This window comes from Carassius auratus, unplaced genomic scaffold (genome assembly GCF_003368295.1).
Source record: "Carassius auratus strain Wakin unplaced genomic scaffold, ASM336829v1 scaf_tig00035951, whole genome shotgun sequence".
Taxonomy (NCBI): Eukaryota; Metazoa; Chordata; class Actinopteri; order Cypriniformes; family Cyprinidae; genus Carassius; species Carassius auratus.
Genome location: NW_020526275.1, coordinates 15,082 through 27,194, shown reverse-complemented (window position 1 = coordinate 27,194; position 12,113 = coordinate 15,082). Strand labels below are relative to the sequence as shown.

The following is a 12,113-nucleotide window of genomic DNA, read 5'->3' as shown; positions in this document are numbered from 1 at the left end:
TAACATGACCAAACATTAGATTAAATGTATGGAACATGAAGTTGACATTTGATAAAAAGGATTTAGGAACTTACTTAGTATTCCATTTACTTTACTTTTATCCAAAATTGTCTTGCCCTCTGGGACTTTGCCATGCTTTCCAAATGCTACAGAGTTTGAACATTCTTCATGAGTGAAGAACTGATCAAACAGTAGATGGAAAAGACGAAGACAGTCCTTCTTTGACTCTTGGTGAATAGCTGCTAGTTTGGTAGAGGACAAGAGCAGCCCACTGTCTGGGTAAAGTTCTTGTTGGCCAGGTCTGGTTTGAGGCATCAGCACCCCACTTTCACGTGATTTGTAGTCTTCCATCTTATCTATAAATTCTCTGAGTACCTGTAGGTGTTCAAGATCTGAAACAAAAAAGGTAGGAGTAAAAGCTTTTACAGTGGTTGAGGAATAATTAATGAATCAGAAATGTCCCTTTACATGCAATCATTTTACTTACTCATGCTGGAAAGCACATCTTTCATCATCTTATTCTCTTTAAGTAATGCCTGTACCTCCAGCTTGCATGTTTCACATGGCTCCCATCGTTCATTTTCATAGGAAGAATTCGGTGATCTGACTGTGGGATCTTCATACTCCTCAGGCTCTAACCCAAGCTGGTCATCCTGAATTGTAACTTCAGCTGAGGGGTGAGGAATAGACGGGTTATTCAGAAGCCCCAAAAATGTTTCTTTTGGGGTTGAATTATGTGTAATGGTTTGTCTTTGATGTTCATCTAAATCTAAGAAACCTGGCTGGTCTTGATTACAATACTCAGATGGTGTCATGGGCTGTGGATTAAAAGGCTTAACAGAGCATGGTAATTGCACAGATTGATGTTGGGTTGGTGGCAATCCTGGAGACGGAGGCTGGGTTAGTGCAGAGGAAGGACCATGTTCAGCTGGTGCAGAAGCGACCCGATTCTGGTTATAAAATGATTCAGCAGATGCATAATTTCTTTTTATGTCCTTCTTTGCACCCTTTCTCGGGTCCTGCTTTTGGTCACAGAACCCAATGTGATCTACAGTGGCATTATAAAATTTGTTGTCTGACCATCTTGCAAGAACTCGAGCTCCTGGAATGAGTCCCTCAAAGCTAGTAATTGGCGACTCCTTTTCTGTAAGTATGTCGCAGGTCTTACAAATTCTTGCAGTATATCCATCTTCAAATGTTAGAAAAACATAAAGTCCTGTAATTGTAAGAATAAATCCAAAGTCAATAAATAGTCACTAGGAATACAACATTGAAGCTTTTTGATTCATAATAAACCCCAATACATATGCACATTACATTTAACATCCAACCACCACAAATTTCCCAAACACTGTAAGCAAGCATAGCTTAATTGGCAGTGTCAGCAATTCAAAAAGTCATGGGTTCAAGGCAAGCCTAAGGGACACACAAAGGCTTATTGACGTACAGACTTAATTTAAATGAAGCCTTTAATACAATTGACTGTCAAAACTATTAAACTTATTTACCTTGTTCTTCATTTTGTAGGGCAGTGACTGGCTCACTGACTTTTCTTTTTTTGATTGGGTTACGGATTCTTTTAGGTATCTCCATCACACTGATCTCTGTTCTGTGGATAAGACCAAATTCTCAGTACCATAAACTATGCCTAATAAAAAGATCTTTGTGGGCTACTTACCTTCTCTTTCTGCTTCCCTCACTGTTTAGTGTCATTACACTTGGTGGTAAAATGCCAGTTTTTACAATGGGCAATATAAATGTTGTGTTTATGGTTATTTGTATCTATGGTTTGAATCATCTCCTACTTGTTTAAGTGCACCATGACATTCATGGCAATCATTGCTCACAGGTAAACTGCACACCTGATGTAATCAGTGCAACACCTATACTGCCAAGTGAGGCAAAATACTTTAGCTAACAATGTCAGATGTGTTTGGCTAATTTATAAAAGAAGCAGTGCAAATAAACTTGCCACAGTATTGTTTGATTTAATTTTTTAAGCAAGTTATTTGGTTGAGTAGTACAGTATATACTCTTGAGTCACAAGAGAAAGGATGGCGCAAATAACAATTAATCAGTCTCGTTGGAGAAGGAAGATTAAGGACCAATCAAAAATGAAAAGATATAGAAGAAAAATCATCAAAGTGAGAATTTATTGTTTTTGTTTGTTTGTTTGTTTGTTTGTTTTTTGAAAGTTTGCACACTTTGGTGTTTGTTCTTGTTCTTGCAGGAAAAAAACACTGCAACCTTAGGAGACATGTCAATCCACAGAGCAGATGATTGCTCTGCAAAAGTGCTTGGAGTGGACAATGGCATTTCTCAGACAGAGGGATCTTCTATGATGTACGGACCTGAACTTTGTAATGTTAATGAAGAGTTTTATACAAAACAAGACTACACTCCGTACACTACTGATTGTGATGTGGAACATTTTGATCCTATTCACTATGGTATTGATGCTGATTGGAATGATGGCACTTTATTTGACAATGACCTTAATGATGATGCAGAAATTCAATTTAAGGAAAATCCTGGTGATTGTTCACTTTACAAAAATGCTCCTGTATCTACTGCAGAAAGCGTTCTCATTATACTAGCTTTTGCTAATAGACACAAAATTACAGGGAAAGCCCTGAGTGACTTGGTCAAATTGATCTCCCTGCATTGTCCAGTAGAACATCAAACAGAGTGCCTGGGAAATCTAAAAAAAATCAAACAAATCTTTGATAATGCAGGTCCCTCATTTATTGTGCACAAATATTGCAACGGTTGTTACATGTCAGTAGAGAGCGATAACGGCCAGTGTCAGGTCTGTGAAGCAGAAGTATCAACTTCATATTTCATTGAAGTTCCAATTGAATCTCAAATTAAGGCATTGTTCGCAAAAAAAGGTTTTGAGGAAAAGTAAAAATTTAGATTCATTAGACAAAAAAAGGGCCAGTGCAATGTAGAGGATATATATGATGGACAAGTATATCAGAAGTTTTTGGCAGGTGGTGGGTTACTTAGTGATTCCCACAATATTTCCTTACTCTGGAACACAGATGGCATTCCTGTTTTCAAGTCCTCTAAATTCTCAGTGTGGCCTTTTTATTGTATCATAAATGAACTAAATTTTGTTGAGCGTACAAACAGAGAAAACATGATTCTTGCAGGTCTTTGGTTTGGTGAGTCAAAACCATCTATGCTGACTTTCCTTAAACCGCTGTGTGACACTCTTAATAATATACAAAGAGATGGAGTCCTTGTTAAATTTTATGAATCAGATAGTCCCTTTATTTGCAGAGTATTAACCATTGCAGGTACTTGTGATTTACCCGCAAAAGCTTTAGTGTTAAATACTATTCAGTACAATGGACATTTTGGATGTTTAAAATGTGAACAGCCTGGCAAGACAATTAAAACAGGAGAAAGGGGACATGTGCATACTTTCCCCTTTCAAACTGAAGATCCAAAGGGTCCTGCACGTACTCATACGAGATTTGTGGAAGATGCCAAGTTGTCATTTGATTCAGAAACCATAGTGCGTGGAGTTAAGGGTCCCACATACCTCAGCACAGTAAATAGCTTTGATTTGATCTTAGGCACAGGTGTTGATTACATGCATTCTGTGCTTCTTGGTGTAATGCGACTTTTGATGCATTTGTGGTTTTCCACAGAATTCTCACGCTGTTCTTTTAGCATGGTCAGATCAATTAGTGAAGTAGACAAACGCATGAGTGAAATTCAACCACCATTTAAAACACGTTTCCCTCGCTCTGTTTCTGTCCACAGAATGTACTATAAAGCTTCAGAGTACCGGTGTATGTTGTTGTTCTTTGGGCCAGTAGTTTTTCGAGGTATTCTTGCAAACCTATACTACAATCACTTTCTGCTGCTAAGTGAAGCAATGTTCATTCTTCTTTTGGATTCCATAACCTTTGCACAAATAGATCACGCTGAGAAACTTCTGTGGAAGTTTTGTTCTCAGATGAATGAGCTTTATGGTGACAGATACCTGACAGCCAATGTTCACTTATTAGTTCATTTAGCAGACAGTGTTAGAGCTCTTGGACCTTTGTGGACCCATTCTTGCTTTCACTTTGAGGACAAAAATGGACATTTGCTTCGTCTCATTCATGGAACTCAAAATATTCCTCTACAAATGGTAAATGCAGTGAAACTTATTCAGTGTCTCCCAAATATTGCTCAAACCACCAAAATTGGTAATACCACTGCTGATTTCATTGCCAAGATGACAAATGACACAAGTCATTTTTGTTTTTCAAACACAGGTGCCTTTAGAGTGAAAGAAATGGGTGTTCCCTTCAATCTTTTGCTGGATTGCGCAGACATGTCTACATTAGAAATGTTTTTAGGACATAGCTTACATAGTAATGTTGTGAAGGCATTTAGCAGAGTTCAGATAGGCCGAACTGTCTATTCCTCAAAGCAGTATGTCAGAGCCAAAAGAAGAAACAATTGCACTGTGACATTTCATGATGGAAATGAAGTATGTTATGGTCAAATTGACTTCTTTTTCTTTTATAAAGATGGAGACAATTTTTCAAATGAGAGACATCTTGCTTTTGTGAATGAATTGTCATGCACAGGACTAGATCTCCAGCAGGACATTGTAACAGGAGCAACTTGTTTTCACATTGTAAGCTTACTTGAGAATCCTATAAAAAGAAAAGTTCTAGTTCTTGAAAATATTTTAAGCAAACTAATGTTTTTAAATTTGTCTTCAATGCCAGGCATTGCATATGCATCACATTTCCCAAACACATTGGAAAGGGATTGATTGATTGAATGAATGCATAACCACAACAAGAATTTGTTGTAATTGTAGATGAATAATGGTATGGTATATAATTGTATAAAATTTCTTTATGGTTGCTACATAACATTTTTCTTTGTTTAATATATCTGTAGTAAAATCAATGGGTTTTATTATCATGTATGTATGTCATTTGATTGTGAGTTTAAAATAAAATTGAAAAATGAACTCTCTAGCTAAGAATAATAGCCACCTTTACGGAAAGAAAATATATTTCCTAATATATGAAGGATAAATATATTTAAATTAAATAATTGTAAATTAACTATACAGAATAATATAGAGGACCAGGCCTGGATTTTACGTTGTGTTTTGTTTATCTTTTATTATGTGTGCGCGTGGCAGTCCTCCATGAGGGGTTTACTGCATTACTTTCAGTTTGTTTATTTATTTGGATTAAAGTCTTTAAATCTTCGCCGGTTCCTGCCTTTTTCTTCCCAACTCTACGAACTGTTGCATACATGTTTTATATTTTCGAACATATATAGTTTAAAATAGCACACCTGCTTATACTAAAGCACTTAGGGAATCACTGTAAGAAGTGCCCAGCCATTATTTTTTAAACATATCATATCTTACAAGTGTTTGTCCAATCGTTATTCTATATACAGGCTCTACTGTTCAGCACCACAGTAACTCCATGAATATACACACACCACAAACCCTTCTAAAATTCAAAGTAATACAACAATAAATACTAGCAGATCTCCCCCTATATTCATATTCATGCAAATCATGCAAGGAACCAGAAATCTGCTTTGACTCATTCCATGAATAAGTATATATATACGTATGTGTATAAATTAATTCACATTTATGTGGAAACCTCTATATGCAATTTAACCAATAAAAGATCAAATCTGAGATTTATTTTAGTCTTTGATTCTAAATATATTTATATGTTCAATACATACTATATTGTCAATGCATATATTGATGTATAGTGAAAATATTAGCACCGGTTATAATATTTGGAAATGTATTATGTAATATGTCACATTATATATTTGTCAATATATTCCCATATATTATTGTTTCGTAAGGGCTGAGCACGGTGCAAGATGTTACCAAGATCTCTTATGAAGCTTTAGAGGAGATAAATGTGAGAGTGTAAGTGTCTCTGGTTAAGGAGAATAATCTGAGCACAGTGAGTGATGTTGCTGAGATCTCTTATGAAGATTTAGAGGAGATAAATGTGAGAGTGTAAGTGTCTCTGGTTAAGGAGAATAATCTGAGCACAGTGAGTGATGTAGCTGAGATCTCTTATGAAGCTTTAGAGGAGATAAATGTGAGAATGTGACTGTCTCTATCTAAGGAGAATAATCTGAGCACAGTGAGTGATGTAGCTGAGATCTCTTATGAAGCTTTAGAGGAGATAAATGTGAGAGTGTGAGTGTCTCTATCTAAGGAGAATAATCTGAGCACAGTGAGTGATGTTGCTGAGATCTCTTATGAAGCTTTAGAGGAGATAAATGTGAGAATGTGAGTGTCTCTATCTAAGGAGAATAATCTGAGCACAGTGAGTGATGTTGCTGAGATCTCTTATGAAGATTTAGAGGAGATAAATGAGAGAGTGTGAGTGTCTCTGGTTAAGGAGAATAATCTGAGCACAGTGAGTGATGTAGCTGAGATCTCTTATGAAGCTTTAGAGGAGATAAATGTGAGAATGTGAGTGTCTCTATCTAAGGAGAATAATCTGAGCACAGTGAGTGATGCAGCTGAGATCTCTTATGAAGCTTTAGAGGAGATAAATGTGAGAGTGTGAGTGTCTCTGGTTAAGGAGAATAATCTGAGCACAGTGAGTGATGCAGCTGAGATCTCTTATGAAGATTTAGAGGAGATAAATGTGAGAGTGTAAGTGTCTCTATCTAAGGAGAATAATCTGAGCACAGTGAGTGATGCAGCTGAGATCTCTTATGAAGCTTTAGAGGAGATAAATGTGAGAATGTGACTGTCTCTATCTAAGGAGAATAATCTGAGCACAGTGAGTGATGTAGCTGAGATCTCTTATGAAGCTTTAGAGGAGATAAATGTGAGAATGTGACTGTCTCTATCTAAGGAGAATAATCTGAGCACAGTGAGTGATGTAGCTGAGATCTCTTATGAAGATTTAGAGGAGATAAATGTGAGAATGTGACTGTCTCTATCTAAGGAGAATAATCTGAGCACAGTGAGTGATGCAGCTGAGATCTCTTATGAAGCTTTAGAGGAGATAAATGTGAGAGTGTGAGTGTCTCTGGTTAAGGAGAATAATCTGAGCACAGTGAGTGATGCAGCTGAGATCTCTTATGAAGATTTAGAGGAGATAAATGTGAGAATGTGACTGTCTCTATCTAAGGAGAATAATCTGAGCACAGTGAGTGATGCAGCTGAGATCTCTTATGAAGCTTTAGAGGAGATAAATGTGAGAGTGTGAGTGTCTCTATCTAAGGAGAATAATCTGAGCACAGTGAGTGATGTAGCTGAGATCTCTTATGAAGATTTAGAGGAGATAAATGTGAGAGTGTGAGTGTCTCTGGTTAAGGAGAATAATCTGAGCACAGTGAGTGATGCAGCTGAGATCTCTTATGAAGATTTAGAGGAGATAAATGTGAGAGTGTGAGTGTCTCTATCTAAGGAGAATAATCTGAGCACAGTGAGTGATGCAGCTGAGATCTCTTATGAAGCTTTAGAGGAGATAAATGTGAGAGTGTGAGTGTCTCTATCTAAGGAGAATAATCTGAGCACAGTGAGTGATGTAGCTGAGATCTCTTATGAAGCTTTAGAGGAGATAAATGTGAGAATGTGACTGTCTCTATCTAAGGAGAATAATCTGAGCACAGTGAGTGATGCAGCTGAGATCTCTTATGAAGATTTAGAGGAGATAAATGTGAGAATGTGACTGTCTCTATCTAAGGAGAATAATCTGAGCACAGTGAGTGATGCAGCTGAGATCTCTTATGAAGCTTTAGAGGAGATAAATGTGAGAGTGTGAGTGTCTCTATCTAAGGAGAATAATCTGAGCACAGTGAGTGATGCAGCTGAGATCTCTTATGAAGCTTTAGAGGAGATAAATGTGAGAATGTAAGTGTCTCTGGTTAAGGAGAATAATCTGAGCACAGTGAGTGATGCAGCTGAGATCTCTTATGAAGCTTTAGAGGAGATAAATGTGAGAGTGTAAGTGTCTCTATCTAAGGAGAATAATCTGAGCACAGTGACTGATGTAGCTGAGATCTCTTATGAAGCTTTAGAGGAGATAAATGTGAGAGTGTGAGTGTCTCTATCTAAGGAGAATAATCTGAGCACAGTGAGTGATGTAGCTGAGATCTCTTATGAAGCTTTAGAGGAGATAAATGTGAGAGTGTGAGTGTCTCTGGTTAAGGAGAATAATCTGAGCACAGTGAGTGATGTAGCTGAGATCTCTTATGAAGCTTTAGAGGAGATAAATGTGAGAATGTGAGTGTCTCTATCTAAGGAGAATAATCTGAGCACAGTGACTGATGTAGCTGAGATCTCTTATGAAGCTTTAGAGGAGATAAATGTGAGAGTGTAAGTGTCTCTGGTTAAGGAGAATAATCTGAGCACAGTGAGTGATGCAGCTGAGATCTCTTATGAAGCTTTAGAGGAGATAAATGTGAGAGTGTAAGTGTCTCTATCTAAGGAGAATAATCTGAGCACAGTGAGTGATGCAGCTGAGATCTCTTATGAAGATTTAGAGGAGATAAATGTGAGAGTGTGAGTGTCTCTATCTAAGGAGAATAATCTGAGCACAGTGAGTGATGCAGCTGAGATCTCTTATGAAGATTTAGAGGAGATAAATGTGAGAGTGTGAGTGTCTCTGGTTAAGGAGAATAATCTGAGCACAATGAGTGATGTAGCTGAGATCTCTTATGAAGCTTTAGAGGAGATAAATGTGAGAGTGTGAGTGTCTCTATCTAAGGAGAATAATCTGAGCACAGTGACTGATGTAGCTGAGATCTCTTATGAAGCTTTAGAGGAGATAAATGTGAGAATGTGAGTGTCTCTATCTAAGGAGAATAATCTGAGCACAGTGAGTGATGCAGCTGAGATCTCTTATGAAGCTTTAGAGGAGATAAATGTGAGAGTGTAAGTGTCTCTGGTTAAGGAGAATAATCTGAGCACAGTGAGTGATGTTGCTGAGATCTCTTATGAAGATTTAGAGGAGATAAATGTGAGAATGTGACTGTCTCTATCTAAGGAGAATAATCTGAGCACAGTGAGTGATGTTGCCGAGATCTCTTATGAAGCTTTAGAGGAGACAAACATGAAAGAATGTCATTTTTTGTCTCAGGAGAAACATGTGAGAAGCAGGAGACTTAGCCTTATGTCTCAGTTTGATGTTCACTTGATCTCATTTCTGTCTAGGAGAAAGATGTGAGTTGAGAAGGAGATCTCATGTTTGATTTTCCTTTCCTCTGGGGATCCCTGTGTACATGCGTGGTTCTTGTCCTTGTTTCTTCCTGTTTTCCTCACCACGCTGGATCGCTTCACCACTGGAACCCCATCCACTCACCTCTCCACTGGATCGCCCATCTCAGTTCCTACGTCATGCTCTCCTGCTGTCTCATCTCACCACAACTTCCTGGCCACCTGTGACTTCATCTCTTCATCTCTTTCCATCCCGTGGTTCCTGCTGATTTACTACTGTTCATTTGTGTATCTTCTCATTAAATTATTATTCACTTGCAATTGCTTTCTCACCCTTCCTACCATTAAAAAAGTATAAAGAAGGAATTAACCAGAATTATAAACTCATTGATTAAACTGTAGTGAAAAGGTTTTTTTTCTTTTTTTCTGCAAATTACAACAGTTGGTTTAACCAGCTCATTCAATTATTTTTGAGTCCTCTGTAACTTTCTGCAAACTTTGACTGTTAGTCGAACCGACTCATTAGGTTATTTTTTTAGTCAGACATGCTATTTCAGCTGTATGTCCTGTGCCATCAACAAGGAACTAAAGTTTGATTCAGTTCAATTTTGTGAACCAGCTCGACCGGTTACTTCCTGAGAATTGCCTCAAAAAAACGATTCGTTCAAGAACCAAACATCATTAGTAGCCTTTTTCCAGTCACCTGCCTGTCTTGGATATCCTTTTGTCTAGCCGTTTGGACTCTGTTTGCCCATCATCTGGACAATAGTCTGTCTGTTGTATTACCCGTTTGCCTCTCCCTTTGGATTACGTTCACCATTGATTCTCCCACGCCTGTTAACTGACTACTCTTTTGTCTTGTCTTCATTATACCTGCTTGTCAGTATCCGTCCCATTTTAGAATAAAGCTCTGCAGATGGATCCGCATACCTCGTCTCATTCGCCTTGTTACAAGTGGCAACAAATATAATTTCAAAAATATCTTAACAAAGAAAGTTTCGAGAACACTCTTACTGTCCTTTTCATCCTGCTCCTCATGTGTCATTGTTTAGACAAAAAGTAGTCCCAACCTCAAACTCTCCATTAATTCACTCAGATGCTGACAGAAACAAAAGATGTAGCTGGTTAACAGCAGTTATCCCCTACTCATTGATAGCATAACCAGAGCTATTTTTGACCCTTCCAGCACACTAGATGATATGCTCATTGGTGTTAAATGATTAAAATTAGGTAAATAAAGTTAATAAACTGCCAAACTAAGACAGAAATCTTATATATCATTGCCTTTTCATTACATAAATTTGAATAAGGCAAATATTTGTTAATGAAATAATGTTTATAATGACATTCAATGTTTTAAACTGTCTAATTCTACTTTATTTCACTTTCATACAATATATTATACAAATATGATGGCATCCAATCCATTTGATTAGAACAGTGATATGATTAATTAAAATTTTTAATTGGAGATGGTGCTCACTGGTGCCCACTTTAGATTTCTAGAAATGGTCCTGGACATAACTATTCTATTTTTATTTAATTATCTTTTAAAACACATTATCGTTCTTCTTAAATGGTAATTTAAAATAAACATGTATTTTATGTACTTCACTACAAATATTTTTATCACAAAGTGAACAACATGAATTAAGACCAATGATAACGCTAATGGATAGTTTTCTCCAGGTATGATTGACCTCTTTGAACTGCTCAAACAAGCAGAACAGTGTTTTGGAAGTCTCACTCTTCATGGAACACATACTGTAGCTCTCATAAGCCCCTTTCACACTGCACGTCGGACCCACAATATTTCCGGAACATTGCCGGGTCGCCTTCTGTGTGAAAGCAACCACGTCCCGGGATTGATTACCGCATTGAACCCGTGTCGGGGACCTAGTAACATTGCGGGGTTCGACCCGGGACGAACGCTGTGTGAACAAAAGCCAGATCTAATTCCGTGTCGAAGTGATGACGCGTGTTATCGCACAACTCTTTTACCGGCTGTTTTGAAGGAAGATCAACGTTCGCGACGAAAACATATGTGCAAACTGTAATGAAGCAGAGATCAGTTAGTTCCTCACTTTCGGCGCTGACGCAGATATCGTTTGCTTGCTTCAGTGAAAGTATAATGTGCCTAGCCTTTTCGACTCGTACATTACACGTCACGCGCTTCAAGGGTTGTGTGTGAAAGCACGCACATATCCCGGGTAATCACTGGCAGTGTGAAAGTGCAAAATCTAGCGACCCGGGAACAATTGCAGGAACACTTTACCTGTGTATTTGCCGGAATGGCAGTGTGAAAGGGGCTATAAAGTTGTCTTTACACATGAAAGTGGTCTCTTTTATTTGTAAAAATGGCACACTTCACTTTTAACATCCATTACAGCTGGATATAGTATTACTTTTTCAAAATCATCTTGGGAAGTAAGTTCCTAACAGGTTCAAAAAGTCTTTGTTTGGAAAAACATAGACTTGCTTTATAACTTAATATATATTGTTCTATTTACTTCCAGATAAAGACAGGAAGCAAAATCCTTTCAAACTAAATTGTGTGATCTTATGTAACTTATATCCGTATGATATAATTTTACCCCTCACACAAAGTCTTCAAGTGAAGTCGGAAATATAATTACAAATTACATGCACATGAATGACTTGTTAAATTGTCAAATTGTGGGAAATTTATTTGTTAGATATCATGCATACATAAATTACCTAGGTTGCATATGTATAATGCAGGTGTATGTCTCAAGATCATGATTTAAAGGTAGCATATGACTCCATTTTAGAAAGTCGTACATTTGTTGTGTAGAAGTCTATTTCCATTATTTCTTTTTAATTTAAGAAAATCACTTTTTTTTTTTTTTTTTTAGGCATGGTCCTGTTAAAATATCTAGGTAAAGATTATAAGGGTTGGGCAAGA

General features: G+C 37.3%; 1 long non-coding RNA gene across 1 annotated transcript; it reads left to right on the top strand.

Moving 5' to 3' along the window:
- The first annotated feature begins 722 nt into the window (after positions 1 to 722).
- On the top strand, positions 723 to 1,673 carry LOC113082391 (uncharacterized). Its single transcript, XR_003282649.1, has 2 exons — positions 723 to 1,146; positions 1,528 to 1,673. It is a non-coding gene; the product is annotated as an uncharacterized LOC113082391 (long non-coding RNA).
- Positions 1,674 to 12,113: the final 10,440 nt, after the last annotated feature.